We start from the raw sequence: 21937 nt of genomic DNA, 5'->3' as shown, positions 1-21937 counted from the left end.
CCAGGTATGTTATTCATTTCTTTGTATAAAATATAACAGTGTTCAACAGTGTAACATAATTTACTGATACCTGTGTAAGAGAAGAAACTGCCTACAGCTCACTGCTCCACAAAAACCTAACTGCAAAACTCAACATTTTAATTTCAAGGTCTTTGTCAGTTGAGTTGATACTTTGTCTTATGACATTTATCCATTGCTCATAATGTGAGCAATAGAATTACATTTATATGATCAGAATTTGGCAAAAATGTTCCATGTATACTTGATGTTGATGATCTACAATACATGTAAAAATCCCGCAAATACATAATATAATCTATGCCATAAATGTTCAGAGATGATGGCTTATTTTTTGTATGTGGGATGTCACATGTATTGTTTGTTATCTTATTTACATAGGGTGTACATGGAACCTCAGTGAGATTTTGATTATGGTGCTATTTTGTTTCAATTGGTATGGATAACAAAATAGGCAAAGCAGCCAGCTTCCCTGATTTAGACCTTGAGATCAACATGGATGCATTAGAGAGAAATATTTTGGTGTAGTATTAAGCTGTTTTTCTTCTATCATATAGCTCCATTTGACCAGCACCTACATACTGTGCAAAATTGACCAATTTCACCATTGGTTAATCTTCACCAACCTCATGAAAGTCACCTGACATGCTTGTGGTCAATATGACTGAACAAAAAACAGCCAACGAGCGCACAGCATGTTTGAAATCTGTTTTAGGACTGTTAGAAAAACCACTCTCAGTATCTAACCAAAGTAGACTCTGTGAAAGTTATTCCAACAGTCTTAAAGGGATACCCCACCGAAAAATGAAAATTGTCATCATATACTCACCCTCATGTCGTTTCAAACCTGTATGAATTTATTTCTTCTGCTGAACAGAAGAAAGAAATTCATACAGGTTTGAAACGACATGAGGGTGAGTATATGACGACAATTTTCATTTTTCGGTGGAGTCTCTCTTTAAGGGATCTGTAGACTTGCTGCCCTTGTTAGCCGATTATCCCTCGCAGATTGTAATCTTAATGTATTTCAGGTAACTATTTCATGGAGTTGGTTGTAATGAAGCCCAATGGTGAAAAGAGTAGGTGATCCTAAACTGTTGGTAAAATAGATGTGTAACCTCTTTGTTAATTAAGTGACTTAATAATGTCTTATTAATGACCTGTCTTTTTGGCAGACAACAGATCTAACTACTCATAGAAGGTCTGCTGTTCTTCGTGGTCTTCCCCTGTACTTGAGAGAGCCAGCTTCAATTTCAAAGACTATTAAGGTAATTAATTTGAATATCTTTATTATGGTCTTACTGTTTGTGATGCAGTAGTGATTGCATAAGACCATTATGCTTTCAGTCTGACACTAAAAATCATTTATTTTGTTTCACAGGATACTGAGGCACTGGGGCCACACACAAAGGCCATGAAAATGGGGATCCTGGAAGTGACTGACAGTTCTACCAACTCAGGACCATATCCCACAGTAGTCAATGTGGCTGTAGTACTGGAGGAGGAAGTTGTCATGGACAATCTGGGAGACTTCACAAATGCCCTCATGATGCTCTTTGGTCTGCTGTATGCTGTAAATATGGAGTACCCTAAGGACTTAAGGTACACATTCGAGGCAGTCCAGAAGATTTTCTTAAATCTGGGAAAAGAGTGCACAGCAAGGATACAGTCCTTGAAAAACAAGTTATTACAGGGGTAATGGTCATGACCTGTCAGTCATTAAGGTATTTTGAGGTATCAAAAGTTTCATGCAAAAGTTTCTGTAAATGCCAGTGACTTTTTTTGTTGTTGAATTTTTGTAACTGCTCAGGAACTTGATTACTTTTCCCCCCCACAGTTTATTTGTGGGTAAATAGAATTTCAGTTCAAAAGTTTGTTTCAGCAATACCTGAGTGTATGCTGATATTTTATTTGTAAAGCAGTCATCCCTGAGAAATCGCAGAATATTTAATTTAAGCAGAGATTATTATTTTTTTTTGCCAATAGAATTGTTAAATAGTGACCATTGTAACCTGACAGTAGTGGGCAGTTCTGTGTATTTTATTTTTATTTATTTTTTTACATGTAATTGCACTTAGTCTTAGACTAACAGACAAAAAATTTCAAATGTTTACAGGCAAAGCCGTTGTCATGTTTTACATAGTTTCATTTTGTAAAGCAGATTTTTTTTTTTTTTTTTTTTTTCCAGTACAGCAATTGACTAAAAGTGATATGTCATGCTTTCTTGAACTCTCAGATCTTGTTTCGGCACTGGTTGAATATTGTGTAATATTTTACTTGAGCCTAACAGGCAATTTCATATGTATTTAAATAAATGCATAAAATGTTCTTTATCAAAGCAAAGTGTGTAATTTATTTGAAATAATGAAAAATAGACTATTTTGACCAACGTTAATTAAAAATAGACTTATTGGCCAACATTAAATATTTCATACAACATTTTATTTCAATTTGAGTCTGCTTGTTGGCCCAAAAAGCTATGTTTAGTCAACAGAAAATATTTAATTGACACAACATTCTATTTCAAGTTCCGTCTACATGCAGGGGTTGTCAGCCCAACACAAAAAAGTTGGTTTCCGCAACTTAAATTGGGCCAACTAAAAATTTTAGGTGCAACGGGTCACTAGAAATTTTTATGTTGGAGAGGCATATTTTTTTTTACAGTGTATATATATATATATATATATTTGTAACTTTATTTTAGTCTAATAAAATGTAACTAAAGAGATTTAAAGCTCGACACTTTCATGACTGTTTCTTAATACACTTAAGAAGACTTTTTCAGGGGTATTAGACGGTTAAAGTTTCACATTAAAGTACTTTTTGCATTATTATATTTAAAGGGGTCATAAAATGCATTTTTTTAAAGATGATTATTTTGTGTATTTGGTGTAACAGAATATGTTGACATGCTTTAATGTTTAAAAAACATATTATTTTTCAAATACTGTACATTATTGTAGGTCATCTGTGCCCCGTCTGCTCTGATTGGCCAACTGACTCGGTGCATTGTGATTGGCTGAACACCGCAAGCACTCGTCGGAAATGTAACACTCCTTTCCATAATCGTGAGCTTCATCTTTCAAAATAAATGTAGACAATTAATAATGTCCTTAGTTTTACCATCAGTTCAAGCCAGACACCGACAGACACAGTGATGAAGTAAAAAGGCCGTTTAAGTGACTTAATGAGAGACACATTCATGACCAAGTCACTTAGGTATGCTTTTAAAATATGCACTTTGTAATAGTGTTAAAATAAAAATAGTTATATTAAAAAGAATTTTTTTAATCATTAAAAAAAAAGTTTAAATATGTTGTCATGTTTAAAGTAGTACACTTATTTTGATGTGTTGAGTAACATACTAAAGCACATGTAAAGTATTTGATTATAATTTTAACTATGTAGGTAGGTATATTTAAATTTAATTGTAAATAGCATGGAATTACGTGTCACAGTTCAGTTCATACTTTAGCATATTATTTGAAAGTACTGATTTTCATAATAATAAGTGCAATTCTTTTTCACGAGGGATGTTGGGACTTTTCAGTGAAAATGTGCATCTTGTGACAACTTGCCCCGATCTCCACAATAACAAACTGCTATTTAAAATGCACATGCATGACTGCTACATATGCAAAACAGCTTGTTCCCAAACGTCTGCATCTCAGCAGTATCTCAAAGTTTCCCTCACGCATATCTGAACACGCATGAAAGCACATTTTTAAAACTTGCTTGCTCATCCACGCATGTGCAGCAGATCTCTTTGATTGATATTCTGATGTTCGGATAACTGGTGTCAGCACGTGTTCCCGTCAGAAGGGAAGTCTCCTTCCCCCTCAAACTATCATCTGGGCTCTGACTTCACCCCCTCTGGAAATGGACCGGTCTGCTTTGTGTTTTCTCCACAAGGGCCCTTTTGTTGCAGGGCTCCATATGCCAGACAAGGGACTCAAAGACGTGTAGCCCCGGCTCTGGCCGTAAACACGTCTGGCCTGGAGCGGGGGGAGGAAGACTGTGGAGGGAGTGGACGCTTTCTAGCCGAGCTGCAGTGGTGTGAATGGGGTGTGGGTCAGCTGTAGGTCCAAAGTTGCTGAATCAATACGAGGGTATATAGAAGAGCCCTGTGTACGTGTGTACGTCCTCTGTCCCGGACACGGTCCACAGAGCAGTTCCCACACACACACACACACACACACACTGACCACAGGGACATACAACACTCTTTGTGAAGTGGAAAGTTAGACAGACAGAGCAGGAGAGTATCGCTGCACACAGACTCAGATGAAATGATAGGTATCACATTTTTAGGGATGCATTGATATTACAATTCAGTCCAATAATAATAAGCCAAAAGTAATGTATTTTTGTGTGTATTTGTGTGTTTTCATGTACATTAGCTATGAGAAATATAATTACAGTACATTCTCATAACAAAATATCTAAAAATAATATTCAACACATTTTTCAAACACACACACACACACACACACACACACACACACACGCACACGCACACACACACACACACACTCGCATGCATGAGTAAGGTTTGTTGAATATAATTGATTCTTTATTAATTTATTTTGCAATACCAACACATTGCAAACTATTTTATGTTAATTTAATTAATTTAATACATTCAATAATACTAATAATTAGATACTAATATATCATAACATTGTATAATATATTATATCATTATAATTTCATTTTTATCCATTTTAAAAATGTTTATAAAATTAACTTTTTTAGTTGGTTCTTATTAAGTTGTTATTTGTCTTTCTCGTGTATCATTATATAATTATTTTGTGTAATTAATATATATCTTGTCACAGATTTTCTGAAACCTGGCGCTCAAACAGCAGAACCACACACACACATATGCAACTCTTGGAAACATCACTCTTGTATAATATTTCTCAGAGGTTCACTGTGTTTCATAATCAATTTGAGAAGTTCTCCAGCACACTCGGTATTCATCACCCGAATAACAAAGAGGGTTTCCTGCTCGTCCCATTAGTAAGTGACTGTAATCCCGCCGAATAAAAGGCATCTCAAGCCATCTGGGCTTTTGACTGGATCCACACATATGTAAATGTGTGTGTAATTGCAAACACTGATCCCGAGCTTCCTCTTACCTGCCCATTCACACCCTCTTTATTTCTAGTAGCGCAGGCATTTCCATGTGTGAAGTGACTTGAATAGCTGTGAATGCTTTATTGTTGTGCTGCTGATTTGGGACAGTGTTTCGGGAGGGGATCAGCATGTCCTCGCTAACTCGTCTAAACTGTAACTTTTAGCAGCATCGGTGAGGGATTTGAGCTAATGTTAATGTTAGAAACGAACAGTAGCTCGGCTCTAGATCTCTTGAGTTTATGATTAATGGTGTTATTTTTTAGGATGCAATCTTTGACATCTTATGAGGAGTTGGATCTATGGGAAAGCTGTTCCTGCCACTGAATTAAAAAAAAAAAAAATTATTGCATGTTTACATCTTGGAATTCTGTTATTTTCTCAGAATTTTGAATATAAATATGCAGTTCTAATAAATGTGCATGTTTATAGCTCACAATTCTGAGAGAAAATTGGATTTGCAAGATATAAAGTTGCATTTGCAAGAAAAAAGTTAAATAAAAACTCACAATTCTGACTATTTTTCTCAGAACAGCATGATATAAACTTGCAATTGTGAGTTATAAAGTCCGAATCATGAGATATAAACTTTAAATAGTATTTTTTCCTTTGTAACTCAGAATACATTTCACAATTTTAAATTTCGTCCAATTGCGTTCATGCAGTTTGAGTTTAAAACTAGCAGTTGTGAGTTTATATTGTGCAATTCTGAGGAAAAAAGTCAACTGTGAGATGTGAACTCACTATTGCAAGAAAACAAGTCAGAATTGCGTTTATGCATTTGAGTGTATCTCACAATTCTGACTTTATTTCTCATGATTTCATGTTTATGTCATGCAATAAAAAAAAAAAAGAAAAAAAAGAAAAGCCAATTATCTTCCATAGGAACCATACATAGTGTATTCATAAATTTATTCATTTACAGTCCCCAAGTTTTTTTTATTTTTATTTGAACCATTTAGTTTAGTGTGCAATGCAATTTGAACTCACTCGAACATGGTTTTATTGGCGTTAGGTCTGTCCCTGAGGAACACAGAAGACCTCGATGCAGTGGTTGCTGTGGGAGAAAGCCTCAGCTGGTCAGGATGGTCATGTTGACCAGTCAAAAGGTGGACTTATTACGCTGGACAGAGTCCAAACAAAAGCTCCAGCAAACCCCCTTCATCCTTCCTCTGCTCTCAGCGAATTATCCTCTCTTCTCTTTTGTTTTCAGCCTCCTGTAACCCACTGATGCCTCAAATCCCTGCATGGATGTTGAGCGAGATGCTGGGAAGCATGCAGGAATCTCGTGGGATTTCAGTGTTTCCAGGCTGACATAGATTAACAGAGTTTATGGAGCTGTGATCGAAAGTTCAGTGGTCTAAAACTCTACAAATACCAGCAGTGATCTCCAATTAATCCATGTAGTTTTCATCTAATTCCTTGAAATTGTCACTACTAAAATAATCATGCAGTTCTAATTAAACATTACTTAAGTGTCACATTAGAAAGGTTCCTTACAGATAAAATCCATACGTTTTAATAACTCGGAATGAACAATTAACCATGAAAGCTGTGTGGCATTCCCACAAGCTCTTGCATTTGAGTTTTTAATGATGCATGGTTTTCAAAGCATAGCAACTTATGGGGATTTGTATTAACCCTTTATCTTCATGCAAATGGAAACGCTAACCAAAAAAAGTGCACTTTACAAATGTGCATTAATGTTTGCTCTATTTTAAGGTTGTGACTGATGTGATGAAATGAGGGTGATGGTAATAGTACGTGACTTCCAGCATATGATCACCAGCGGGAGGATTTAGTGAAGCACCTCTCTGTTGCTGACACAAAGACGCACAGAAACATGATTAGCCATTTGGTGAGATGCACACACTGATCTCAAGTCCAAGACTAGACTCCCAGAAGCAAGATCTTGTTTTATGTCTCTACCATCTGCTGCACAAGAGGTGCGGTGTAGTGAGGTGTCGTCTGTAACACACACACACACACACACACACACACACACTCGCCGCATGTGTCTGTTGGCAGGTCTCTGGTGAGGTGTTTTGTTGTGCTGTTAAAGCCAGTCTTGACAGCTGGTACAGTGTTATTTTAAGGATAGAGGTGTGTGTGTGTGTGTGTGTGTGTGTGTGTTGGGTATTTCCACTTCCCTTTTGACTCCACACACAGGAGGAAGATGGAATGAACATCAAATGGTCACATCCTGTTTCTAAGATCAGGTGGAAAAAGACAATTTGTCCAGAAGGTCACATTCTGTCTGTCTGGCACAAAGATAATTCATACATTCATACATTCATTTATTCATTGCACATTACAGAAGATTCAAACGTTCACTGATTAAACTATATATATATATATATATATATATATATATATATATATATATATATATATATATATATATATATAGTTTATTCAGTGCACGTCTGAATCTTCTGTAATAGTTGCTTATGAGTCCCTCAGTTGTCCTCAGTGTGAATCATACATTCATTATTGGAAAGGGTTCAAATGTGTAAAACATGCTGGAAAATCAACTGATTTGTGGGACCTGAAGGATTTTTCTGAAGAACAGCAGACAGTTTAACTGTTCAGGACAAACTAAGTACTCATGAACAAATATAAAAATCATTTAGGTAACAACAAAGTATTAAGAATCAAGCTTATGCATACTTTTAAAGACTAACCATCTTTAATGTGAAATAGTTTGTTCAGGTCAGTACTAAATAAATCAATTAAAAAAAAATTGCATATTTTGCAAAAATAATTAACATTTTGCATATACTTCAAAATACACAGAACATTTTGATGACAATATAATATGTTCAAATTAATTGAGAAAAGCTGTGGAAGGATGTTGACACCCAACTGGAGTATTTGAGAGCCACGGCTCCGCCGTCTCAAAGGACACTTATAAATCTCCTTATGCTCGGTTCAGGGATCGATCGTAGAAGGTTCTTTAGTGGCCTGATCAGTCTTCAGATTTAAATCTTATTTAAAATATTAGATGGAATTTAAAGAAAGCTGTTTTTTTTGAAGATCATCAGTGATCTGGAAGCTTTTTCAAGCAAGGAAAGTGCTGCTTTTGTGGCTGATTACTTGAGATTAGTTTATCGGATACGTGTTGGAATGGAACGTTTTGACCTTTTTACTAGAATGAGTAATGCCTGCACATGAATGAGTGGAGATAAAACCAGTCAGCTGAGTACATAAAGTTATTGTGCCAATCTTGGCCTTCTCGTAACTGGGCTTAAGGAACGGGGGATGCTTGTTGACTGATCTGATAAAGGGAATAAACGTGATGCACAAAAGCTATATATCTCAGAAAGATAAGGCTCAATCAGTTCCTGTGTGACGGTGACGAATGAAAGCAGGGTAAGTAGATCTTTGTGTATTTGTGTGCACAACAGAAAAAGTGAAAGCAAGTGAGAGAGAGAGTTGTGAAAGAGCGTCAGACTTCCCAAACCCTATAAATGGCACGGGTTGAATCCTGTGCGTGCTGATAAGTGTCTGGTAAACTGGAGCACGCTCGCAGCGCATGACTTCCACCTCCAGCCCACTTCTCATGTTAAACTCTCCTGTATTCTGCACAGGCTTTTAGGAGACCGCATACATTCCCAGCCAGTGTTTCCTAATCACCCGTTTGCATTCATCTCCTGTTCAGACAGTACTCTTTTTACTCTCTCATGTTCAGATTTCCATCACCGCATGCACCACAAAATGTAAGCAAGGGAATGCCATCTTCAAAGCAGAGTAAGACGATAGATCTGTGTATTGCATGATCATCACAAACCAACACTCTGTCATTACGGCATTTACACTTCTCCATTTGCAGTGGTATTTAATGCTAAGCAGAATTCGGGAATTGTGAGATTAAAAAAAGGTCAAAATTCGGAAACACAGTCTAGCAATTCTGAAGAAAAAGTTAAAATTCTGAGAATATAAAAATAAAGTCAGAATTGCAAGAGATAAAATCAAATTGTGAGATATAAACGAGCAATTTTTGAGAAGGAAAAGTCAAAATCATGAGATATAAGCTTGCAGTTGCAAGGCAACCCTTATGAAACAAAAATATATTGCAGTATATTGGAAAATATCATGTAATATATTAGGCATATATTCTGATATATATTTATTTTTTCCAATATATTGCAATATATTGAAAGTGGCAATCATTTGTATATTTTGCAATATATTATATAATATATATATCAATAATATATTGTTAAATGTATTCAAATATATAATATATTAGAAAATAAAAAGGGAAGATAATATATTACAATATATGACAATATATTTTAAGAAATATATTGGTAAATATATTTCCCTTCCGTATGGGAATGTCATAACTGTGAGATATAAACTAAAACGTGGAGGATATAAACGTTTTTTTGCCATTCTGAGTTTAAGATGTATATTCACAATTGCATAACAAAGTCTGAATTGTGAAATACTTAATTCTGAGACAAAATAGAATTTGCAAGATAGAAACTAACAACTCTTTAACAAAGTCACTATTCTGAGAAAACAGTCAGAATGAGAATACATATATAGATATAAACTAGAAAGTGTGAAAGTAAGAATTGTTGGAAAGAGTCTTGTGTATATCAGTCCACCTGAATAACACATTCGTTTTATTTTGTTTGTACAAACAGTTAAAGTTTTCTTTATTGCCTCAGACTAAAGTTTGTGTACATTTGCATACTAGGGTATATTTCAGGTCTCAGTTGGAAGTAAAAGCAGGGGGAAAAGGTGTTATTCCAGCTGTGAAATATAATCGTATGTGCTGTGTTTGAACTTTCTTCCTGAAAGTTAAATGTATTGAGTTGTGTGCTTTTGAAAGTGCAATAGTCATGCCGCTGTGGTGTTTAATCACAGTAATGCACACACAGCGACTGTTCTCTCTGGTTTCAGCTGCAGTCTCCTACAGCGAGGTCTTGGGCTAATATCAACATCGACGGTAAATATTACATACCTTGAACAGCCACCTGAGACTGGCATGAGTAAGTATTGTATGTTCACCTGGGCTTACGTCTGTGAATCCATGCTGTAAAAACAAACAGCAGCGGGTCTGGAGTGACCTCATGTTTGTGTTTAAATATATCCTCTAATACGTATTTTCATTTTATTCCCTGGCTGCAGAGTTTACTGCGCAGCTCGTTTCCGCAGTCTGTAATATCCAAACACAGCTCAGATGAGAAATCTGCAGTCAGTCAGAGACTCATGGCTATTAAGGCCTTATTCAGATTCATTTTCTAAAGTCTGAACAGGAAAAACATTTCAAAGTGGTTTGGAATGTGATTAAAAATCTGTATATCTTAGCTTGAATAATCAGATTAGATTTCATGTTGATTTTTCATCATTCATTATGCAACAAATTATGTCTCATGCTGCATCTTCATTAAAACATTGCATTTGCAGTTTGCTATAAAATCTTTTGTTTTTGGACACTGTATTTAATTTTTTATTTTAATTTTGGTAATCAAAAAGCATGTATAATTATCTGAAATCATAAAAAATACACAATTTCACAATAACTAATTTGTTCATAAAAAGTTTAATGTAAAAATTAAAATTTTAGGGCCCCATGAAATGTTCTATTTTTTTCTAAAATTCATTTTATTTTGAAAAAAAATCTGTTTTCTATTTACATTTTTGTTAATAGTTCAATTAAATGTAATAAAAAAACGCTTAATCAACCTAATTTACAGAAATAGGTTTTATTAATGTATGTATGTATTTCCTTTTCCTTCCAAACATTTCTTGACAATCGAATAAGGCATACTGCATTAACGATTTAATTAATCTTTTAAACAAAATTAAATTAAACAAATGTTTCTCTTCAGCAAGAAAGCGTTGCACAACAGATTTATTACTGTAAAATGAAAAAAAAAGTTAATTGAATATTGAATATTAAGCGTTAATTAAGCATGCTAATAATAATAATAATAATAATAATAATAATAATAATAATAATAATAATAATAATAAATATTAGTAGTAATGGTACTTTTACATTCAATGTCAGTGTTACCTAATTTGTATGATTTGTGATATTAAAGACCTTCAATTTCACATTTATTCACACTTTGCTCTAAAAACATAACAGAATCCATCTTTCACTTTTCTTTTGAGGTGAAGCATTGGCAGCATTATCAAAATGCTGGTCTTAGTTTATACCCCTGTGAAAAACAAGTACACGTTAGCAAACTTTTAAGATAATAACTTTCAACTGTTATTATGAAATACATTTCAATTTCCTGTGTCAATGAGGATGTGCAGATGTGAGATGATTGATGGTCAAAAGCTGTCGATCACGATCAGACTCCTGAAGTGTGTCATCCAGTCTGACGTAAGTGAGGGCTGATGTCGCTCAGTCTGCATTGGGTTATTACCCAGGATCTCCCAAGGGTCGTATCTAACCATCAGTCAAGCTATAAGCAGATCATATCAGAACATAAAAGATTGTTCAAATTAATTTAAATTAGCCACATAAAATAAAGACAATGGTTTTAACAACATGCTAAAGCATGCACATTTCACCTAACATTAATATCCATTTTTTTATGGTCAGTTTTTTCTTTCAGGTCAAATTCTCCATTAAAAGATGTAAAGTTAAACATACTAAAAAAAAGTATAACAAGCATTTAGGTTAAACTAAAATGTACTTTCATTTAATTTCTATTGAAACTTGAATGAAAACACAAGTTAGATACTAACAATGTGCTAAATATGTTAGACATATACTAAACATACTGCAATCATGCTGTCATGATCCAGTCATTTAACTTCTGTTTATTCACCACCAGAGGTCATCATCCCCAACACAGACTAACGCTACACAGTACACCCTGGACTACATTTCCAATGATTCACTGCTCCAATCGCAAGTTCACCTGATAACAATCACACCATGCACCTGAGGACAATCACACACACACACACACACACACACACACACCGCACAATCATCAGACATGCTTTATAAGCACTGGACTTCTTCTCACACACTGCCGAGTATTGTTCTGCACATATCCCTCCCCTAGCTGCCATACGTAAGCCTTCCCGCGTTAGTTTCTAGTTTTCATAGTCTTGTCTCAGTTCCTTGTTTTCATAATCCTGTTTCAGTTTATGATTTTATAATCCTGTTTCAGTTTATGTTTTCATATTCCTGTTTCAGTTTATGATTTCATAATCCTGTTTCAGTTTATGTTTTCATAATTTAGTCTTTTTCTTGCCTTGCCCAATTACTTGTGTTCTGACCATAGATTGTAAAAAAATATGGACGTAGTGTCCGTGACGTCACCCATAGACTCCTCAATAGCGGTTTTGAAGCCTAAAGTGTGCAGAGCGGGCCATCGCCATCTTGGCATCGCGTCACCGCGCGACTCTCCCGGATAATCGAAAATGGGCAAAAAGGCGGGAGCTGACTGCTGAAGCCACGCCCACCTAGCGCGACGGCATTGTCAGCAGCGGCAATCCACCTGTCATTCAAGTGGCCACGCCCTTAATTATGCAGAACTTTAAGGCTTAATATAATTTAAACGGATGAGTTATAAAAAAATTCACCCCCCTCACAGTTGTCATGAAGGGCAAAATTAGCAATACAGACCAAAATCATTTTTTGAACCAGGCTGTAAACATGTTTTTTTCTGCTGTAAAGTTAGGCATTTTAACATGGGGAGTCTATGGGACTGACTCCCTTTTGCAGCCAGCCTCAAGCGGCCAGTCGATGAATTGCAGTTTTAGTCACTTCCTTATTGGCCTCACGAGAGAGAGCGAGAGGTTGCCGCTCGGTTCTGACCCTTTGCTCTTGATTACTCCTCTTGCTTAGTCCTTTGGATCTTGATCGTTCGTTGTAAACACACCTGTTAGCAAAAATTTTTTACATACTAAGCATACTGAAAATATGCTAACAGTGTACTACAACATGTTAGGATCGTGCTAACAATGTTTTTAACATGCTAGCAACATTTTTAGCATGCTAAACATACAAAAACATTCTACCAATGTGCTCAAACAGGCAAACAATATTTTTTATCATGCTAAGCATACTAAAACATGGAAAAAAAAAATTGCTTAAGTTAGAAAAACAAATACTTTGTGCTAAAGTGTGCTAGTAGCATGTTAGAAAACATGGTAGGATCATGCTAACAACATGTTAAATATGCTAACAACATTTGTTTTAGCATGCTAAGCATACTAAAACATGTGCAATGAGCTAAAACAGGTTTCTGGCTTTGTAGAAATTTGTTTGATGTTTAAATTTGGTCTTGGTTGTCCTAATTCTTAAATTAAATTAAAAATACATTTATGCATTTAGCAGGCACTTTTATCCAAAGCGATCGACTTACAGTGATTTCAGGCTATCAATTTTTACCTATGTGTTCCCGGGGAATCGAACCCCCAACTTTGCGCCTGGTAGCACAATGCTCTACTAATTGAGCTACAGGAACACTAAATTAAATACACTAATGTCAATTTATCCTTATTGCTATGACGAATGAATGGTATTTCTTTCAATGATACGACAGAATTAATCTGCACTGAGGTAACGTTCGCTTCTCAGTCTGACAGAAATTACCCAAAAAGTGGCAGTACTACACAAAACGCGACTCGACGCTGATTGGACTATTTAGAGGCAGCACAAACAATATAGAATAGCGAAAGCTAGCGTAACACTGTTACACTAGGGAAAAAAATCCTTCCCTTTCCTTTGGTGGTGCGTCGCCCAATCGCCCTAATGGAGAAACCACCACTGCTGTTAAACATAGCATGCTAACAACATTAATATGCATAAACATGCTAATAATGTGCTAATAAGCCATGCTTTCAAACCAACTTCAAAATTACTTCCTCAAATGTAAAGACTTCCAAAATACTTCAATTACTTCTAAAGCCATATTGTTTGTCTTGACCAACATTTTCTTTGGTTCAGTATCTAACTTAAGCTTAAGCTGCTTAACAGTTTGTTTTTCGTTTTAAAATGTGAAAGTTGCGTAACCATTTAGGCAACGGCACATTCACTTTAAAAATTCACTTTTTTTGGAGTACATTTAATTTTAATATTTCATGTTTAATTCAATGGGCTTATTATTATTATTATTATTATTATTTGCAATTAAGTGTGAAATTCACCAGCCAAATTGTTCCTACACCAGTGTAAAGTATAAAACCTGCAACGTGTTGAACTCTCGCTGGATGTTGCTGCTAGAAGAGCCAAGTTCAACAAATGTGCTCAGAGTCTGAGTTTGTCATGTGGGCATGAGTCCAACTTTAACACAACTTCATTCACCTTTAATATTATTGCTACCTCCATCTCATAAGTCAAGCTCTGAGCTTTAAAGAGCCGGGCACATCAGGATGGCTGTAGTTAATGGATCAGGAGGGGAGCTGGGAAATGTTGTGTCTGAGTTATATTGCCACACGTGTCGACTGTCAGCAGGTCTTTTTAAGAAGACTGGAGAAGCAGAGAGGGTTTGTGTGCTGTTTTCAGGACCGAACACTCACACACACAAATATAGTATGAACAAGACTGTTCTTAGTTTATACCCCTGTGAAAAACAAGTACACGTTAGCAAACTTTTAAGATAATAACTTTCAACTTTACATTAAGTATATGATTTTAAGGTTTTCAGCAGGGTTATATTAACTAAAACTGCAAAAATAAATAATTAATGAGATATAAATAACGAAAACTTGAAATAAAAATGACAAACATATTAAAACAAAAACTACTAAAAATAGCAAAAAGCAAAAAATTAAAATCAAATGAAACTGAAACTGAATATATAAAAGTAAAAATGTACCAAATGTGTTTATAAAAATATATATAATAGTATCTAAGTGATACTAAAATAACAATTTCAGTCACTTTTAACTGCATGCCGAAATATACATTAAATGCAATTATAGTTAATAATACTTAAGAGTGTATTTGACCAGCTTAAGAAAGACTTCAGTAATCTTTACGTTATTTCAAACTTATTTAATTTCATAATTAAATATGGTTAAAGTTACTGCCAAATGTATTGACAAGCATTTATGATAAAATAAAATATTTTGTTGAAACTTGTATCTGTAAATTTAAACTATATTAAAAGTACTTTGATGTGCTTTAGTCTGTCAGTCAACAGATTAAAATAAGTGTACTTTCTTAAAGCGTGACAAAACATTACTAAATTGACATTAAAAAAACGTGCACTTTTAAACATCTGCTTAAGTGAAACATAGTCAAGCAAGGGTCTCTCTTTAAGTGCACTTAAGTGGCCTTTTATTTCCTTACATTAACACTTTTAAGATGGGTAGCACACTAAGTGCACGGTCTTTTACTTCACTTTTCATTATTTGATGTGATATGTAATTTACCTCTAGAGGTTTGAAGTGTTTTGCGTGTTTTAAGCGTGCTTATCTAATGTCAGTGGCCAATGAAAACAGTGACCACACACTCACAGCAGCACACAATAACTCATAACAGCCATGAACAATGCTTACAGTTGGTAAACTCCTGCCAGACAGCGGCGGTTGGTTGGCACGGGGAGGTGAGAGTGGTTTACTGTTGCTCCTGGTTGTTGATAAGCCCAGCCCTGCAGTCACGGTCTTCCTCACCCACTTCCACCCTGAGCAGATCCATAACCACCACGCAAGATGTTGTGGTTAGTTTGAGCAGGGTTTGAACAGGCGAGCACATCAGAAGCTAACGACCTAAACCACTGTCAGTTAACTCGGTCGTGACTTCTGAAGTCGAGGTTTTGTAACTGCTGTTCAGGGACACAAGCACTTCAAAGCCCAGATGAACCGTGTTATGTAAGCTGAGTGAGACAGCCATCTACAGTTACACCACTGTGGTGTCGTAAAAATATACATCGACATAATTCACACAGCCAACCGTCGCTTTGTTGCTTCACTGACATTTGAGGAATGAAATACATGCAAAGAATATTTAGAAATATAGTTTTGGATAGAGATCATCCTTTTTTAATTTTATTTAATTTTATTTTATTATTAAAATGTTTAATTCAGTTGCATACACCTTGAGCGCTACACAGGTTTGTATGTATGTACACATATTAGTTATTTTTATTTTCGCATCATTGATGTACTCCTAGGTTATGTTTGCATTCATTTTTATTTTAATTGTATTTCTTTTTTAATTTAATGTTGTGTTGTTTCAGTTATATTTTAAATGTTTATTTTATGAATTTTTGTTTCCGTTTTAGTACAAAATATAATTAGTTTATTTTTATATTCATTTATCATTTATTTATTTTAATTCTAGTTGTTTGTTTCATTAAAATGTATATATATATATATATATATATATATATATATATATATATATATATATATATATATATATACACACAAATTTTTAGTTTTAGTACAAGTTAAACTAAATAAAAATGAGAATTTATTCTAAGTAACTATTTTTTTTATAGAATTTTATTATTATAATGTACTGTTATTATATGTGACTTTTGTTTTTTTATATAATAGTTCAATTAAAACCTATAATAACATTTATTGTTTGTGTGTGTGTGTGTGTTATACTGGTAATACATTTCAAAATGTAGAAAAAACTACTATTAATTTTCAAAAATGGTTCAAAAAACAACATAGATTAAATGACTGAAAGAGAAGCATCTCCCCATTATGACTGTGCTGGTTTAACAGTGTGTGGTTTCAGTTAGCGTACTGTTGGTTTGGGCAGAATTGATCCCTTGTCATATCAGTCGGCCTGAACTTCCTCTCCCGCAGGTGTTTTGATACTTTTATTTAAATAACTTCACCAGTCTGATCTGAGAATATTGTGCTTTTCTTTGTTGGCTGTTCTTCTTCAGAGTTTAGGGATGTTGTTTGGTTGATTTCAGTTGTTGATTAAGCCTCTAGTGACGAATGGTTTAACTTCAGCATTACTGTTCATACGAGGAAATGCCAGCGTTCTCACTTCTCCTTTTCAGATCAAATGGCCTTGAATGTTGCAATGGTGCGGTGAGCATTAAACGCTTTGTTCGGTTGCGTTTGTCTTTTTGCATAATTTAAGAACTATGAGATATCTCCTTTAAGCATTGTTGGTTGGATTACTTAAGTGCTCCAGAATGTCCTTCTTTTAAGGAAACTAGAAAGCTCAGCAGCAAGACTGCTCTGATATCTTAATCTAAAGGTGCAAGCTTGCAATGCTGATGATGGCCAAAGAATCAAGAAAAGGACAGCCGCAGAAGAAGGCTCCCATTCACACGTTCATTTCAATGAAGTTAATTATCTTTTGCCTAATTGCCCCAAGGGTCCTTTGGACATTACCATGTGTCCTGGGAAAAAAGAGGGCTTCACATAAATCATTTAAACCAATCATTCCCAAAACAAGTTAGCCTGTCCGCCATCGAGCGGTTGAATGCTGAAAAGCGGCATTTAGGCAGGTCCCTGTGGGATCCGCACACAATGATGCCTTTTGCATGCTCAGAGAGAATACAGCAGCCGAGTCAAAGCACAGTGTTTGTGGTAATCCTGAGCATTTCTCCTTTCTCAGCTCCAGACCCTGTGCATGACGAGGCGACAGCACTCTCCACCTGAACACATGCACACAGAGACACTGGCCGCTTGTTCGGTGAGGGCCCAGCGCACCTGCAGGGTTCAGGTTCTCCGTGCATGCTCTCCTGATGTTGCTTTAGCCTCTTCTGTTACAGCGCTCGGAGGTGTTTCCCACCGCGGTCAGGACTGCATACGGACTGATTTCACTGCTACAAATGACTGGTGTTTTTAAGCATCCTGTCATGAATTATTCTTCACTTTATGATGCGAATGCTAATGGTGCATTTATTACTTAATCATAAATTCAGGGTTTCCACACCTGTGCTGATGAATAAGGATTTATATAAATGTCTGGAGGCTATTGTTATAGCTTGTGTGTTAATCAAAGCTTGCTGTCGTGTTTTAATAGTTTTTTTTACAGGGAGCCTCGGGCCACAAGGAGGTGCAAGGAGGTCCATGTTATTGTTTAGATACATTAAAATAATAAAAATAAACACACACACACACACATAGTATAATTTGTAGAATATTGACAGTGGATATTTTTTTTTATTCATCTTCTAAAATTAAAATAATAATAATTGGTCCAAAGTCTCTTCTGCTCACCAAGATTTAATTTTTTTGATCAAAAATAAATGTATTGTAAAATATTTCTTATATATATATATATATATATATATATATATATATATATAGTTTTTACTATGTGAATGTATCTTTTAAAATGTAATTTATTTCTGTGATGCTCCGCTGTATTTTCAGCATCATTCCTCCAGTCTTCAGTGTCACATGATCTTCAGAAATCATGAAAAATGATGATTTACTGTTCAAGAAACATTTCTGATTATCATCAATGTTGAACACTGAATTTTGTGCTGTTTAAAATTTTGTAAAAATTCAACTTGTTTTCTTTTTTTTTTTTTTTACTAAATATTACACATCACATAATTCTCAAATTTTTAAAAGGAGGTCTCTTCCGATGGCATTGTCATACTTTAAAAAGTTTGAAAATCCTTGCCTTAAAGTAACAGCACATGTCTCCATGAAAAGCTGCACCGCTAAAGCTATCACTAACATCTGTAGCATAAATAGTGCAGGTCAAGTTATTTACCAAAGTTTACTACTAAGCAGTAATGGGCTGGTTCAGATCCCTAGTTCTAAGTATGAGCAATAATAAGACTGATCGTCTGTTTAGTTTCATCTGGTTCCTCCTCACGTCCGGCTTGGGATTCTCATTTATATTTCAGTGGCATTCTTTAGCTTTTCTGGAGAACATCTGGAGTCCACAACACAGGAGGTGACGTAGGCTACACACACTGTTTGTTGGTGTTTGTGTCTGTGTTTCATGCTCCAGTGACACACAGTGAGTCGGCGGCACTAAACCTGCGGCCCATGGTAACCCCGCAGCCGGAGCTGAGGAAGAGGTCATGACCTCTGACAGATGCCCCTCCGGATCCCCTCCTCTCTCTCAGTGTGAGACTGAGCTTCAGAGCTGATCCAAACCCTGCATTCATTCCCCCTGAGGTTCACACTCCTTTAAACACACGACTCGCTGAGAACTTTAACATTTTATTTCATGTTCAAGTGTGTGTGTGTGTGTGTCTGTGTGTGTGTGTTTGTGTGTGTGTGCTCACTTCCAAAAAACAAGAAGAAAAAAAAAAGGTTTTTAGACTAGTAAACTACATAAATATGAAATTTGCTCTCACTAAAAAAGAAAAAAATACATCTGACTCCATGCATTATTATGTGAAAAAGTCTTATATTATAATAAAGCACATTATTTTTTAAATTATTGTTTCAACCTGTTTTTTTTTTTTCAAGCTTGATCAAGTGTGGATCAGTGCTTGCCATTTCTTTGTAATTATATCTGAATTTTACTATCAATTTCTGATTACATTTTCAGTGCATAAAACAAACAAATAAATAAACAAACAAACAAACAAATAAATAAACATAACTAAATAAATAAATAAAGTTAAGTAAAACAAAGATTATTAGATTTTTATTTTTTTATTTTATTACAAGAAAATACAATGGCCCGGGTTCTTGGTCTTTCTGCTTAAAAATATAACTTTTAACTCATTGTTGTACTTTGCTGTTTCTTTGTAATAATTCTTGAAAACAAGTAAAAAAACAAATATTTCAAAGTAAATCTTACAATATATTCATATATATATATATTTATATAATATTTTTATTTATTTACTTATTTATTTATTTATTTATTTATGTTTTTTGAAATGTTAACCAATTCAGTTTTATAGCAGAGACTTACAGTAGATGGATTTATTAATATTCCATATAAACAATTTTGACACCAACTGTTGCAGTTATAACTATATATGCTGGCAGTGCATTAGTTCATGATGTGTGTGGCTTTAAATACGGCTCATCCAATCAGAAACTAGAATACAATCTCTCTGTTTAATCCCATCAGGCTGATAACAGCCCTATATCCACATTAACTGGTGAACAAAGCTCTGAAAGCAGCACAGCTCCCCAACCAGTTTCATGCACTTCTCTATAGTGTGTCTCTCTAATTCTCAGTTAATGAATTTCAGTTGTCTGTGTTGAAATGTGACTTTTCCTCGAGTCTGATTGAACAGCTAACGTGATGCATCTTCATGGCTAATTAGGGAGAGAAAGGAGCTGGTCATTAATATTGATCCTGTTCAGCCTCGCCCCTTTAGATCAGTTCACCTGCTTTCCCACGGCTTGGCCCATTAAGCATCCGGGGGGCGCCTGAAATAAGACCCTGGCAATCCAAGTATAGTGCATCTGGGTTAATCGCCAGCATTTAGAGCAGGACTGCACCAGGCACACAGCGAGAGAGAGAGAGATGGGAAAAGGGCTCAAAGTGTTTTAACAAGCTTGATTAATTGCCATTTCCGCTTCGTAAAAAGAGAGCAAAGGTAAATTGCACGGCCAAACAAAGGGAGCTCTTTAACTGGAGGACAGATCTAAGTTATTACGAGTGCCTGGCCGGGTTATATAATGGATTTCATCATTTCCTAAATGCAATTAATATGTTTCACAGTCTGAACGGGGAACGAGAGAGAAAGGCATTATATAACAACAACTGCAAAAAAAAAAAAAGAACTTCACGTGTCAATCATTCTGACAATAACACTGAGTTTATTTCCCCACAGTATTTCATAACAGTTTCTGAGGTCTCTCTCTCTCTCTCTCTCTCTTGCTCTGCATCCTTTCACTCTTTTGTCAGTATATCTCTATCACTTTAACTGTGTTTCTGTGCACTTCTGCTCCGGGTTCCTCCTCGCCGTCCCGTGGGAGAAGCACAATACCGAGTGGTGTTTGTCACAGAGTCGTGGGCTGAGCTCTCGTCCCCCTCATCATCTCATCTGCAGCACAAAGCAGGGTCACAGCATTCTCACGCTGCTCACACACACACACACACCCATAACCTCCTTCTGGCCCGGGTATGTCCAGAGCCAGTGTGACGAGTCTATATAGTAATTGCTTTAAGTTTTGTAACCAACAAAATAAGCATCTGTAGTTGCTCATCTTTAAATTTCAAAGATGTATTTTGTTGTGTGGACTCCAAAGTGTATATAAAATGTAAAGTTATAGTTTGATAGTCCACTCTAGATATTCTACTAACAATAAGTTACTTTGTAACTACATGTCAAATACATATCAACTAAATCTCATTATTTGCCACTTCATGTCTACTAACTCTCACTGATAGGGTAGGGTTAGGGTTAGTTGAATAGTTAGTTTATAGTGTGCACTTAAGATTACAGTGAGGCTATTATGAAAAAAAAAAAAAAAAAAAAAAAAAAAACTAAAAAACATGCAACTCCTACAACTCCCGTATATTCACTGTCGTGCATGATATTGAGCTGGATTTTGGTTTAATAGCATAAATGCATCATGATAAAATAAACCTATGTTGAATATAAAAGCACCATTAATAACGAGAATAAGCAGTTCTGGCAAGTAGTTCAAGTCTAAGCGTGTTTAGGTTGTTCATAGTTGACACGATTATTATCCCCAGGTTTACTGTGAAAGTCTGCCTGTGTGCTGACATTTGTGCAACATGATTTAGTTAAAAGTATGCTCAGTTTAATCCAAACAGACAAATGTGAATCTGGTGACGGTTCACTTTGCTTCTTCTTGCATGTATCCAGCACTTAAATGTTAATACTCTACTGCATTCGCAAGCAACAAACCTAAACCTAACCAAAAGATAAAAATACATTTGCTGAAGCAACCATGCCATTTAAGCCCTGCT

Source organism: Carassius gibelio, chromosome B18 (assembly GCF_023724105.1).
Source record: "Carassius gibelio isolate Cgi1373 ecotype wild population from Czech Republic chromosome B18, carGib1.2-hapl.c, whole genome shotgun sequence".
In the NCBI taxonomy this organism is placed as follows: Eukaryota; Metazoa; Chordata; class Actinopteri; order Cypriniformes; family Cyprinidae; genus Carassius; species Carassius gibelio.
This window is presented reverse-complemented; position numbering follows the sequence as displayed.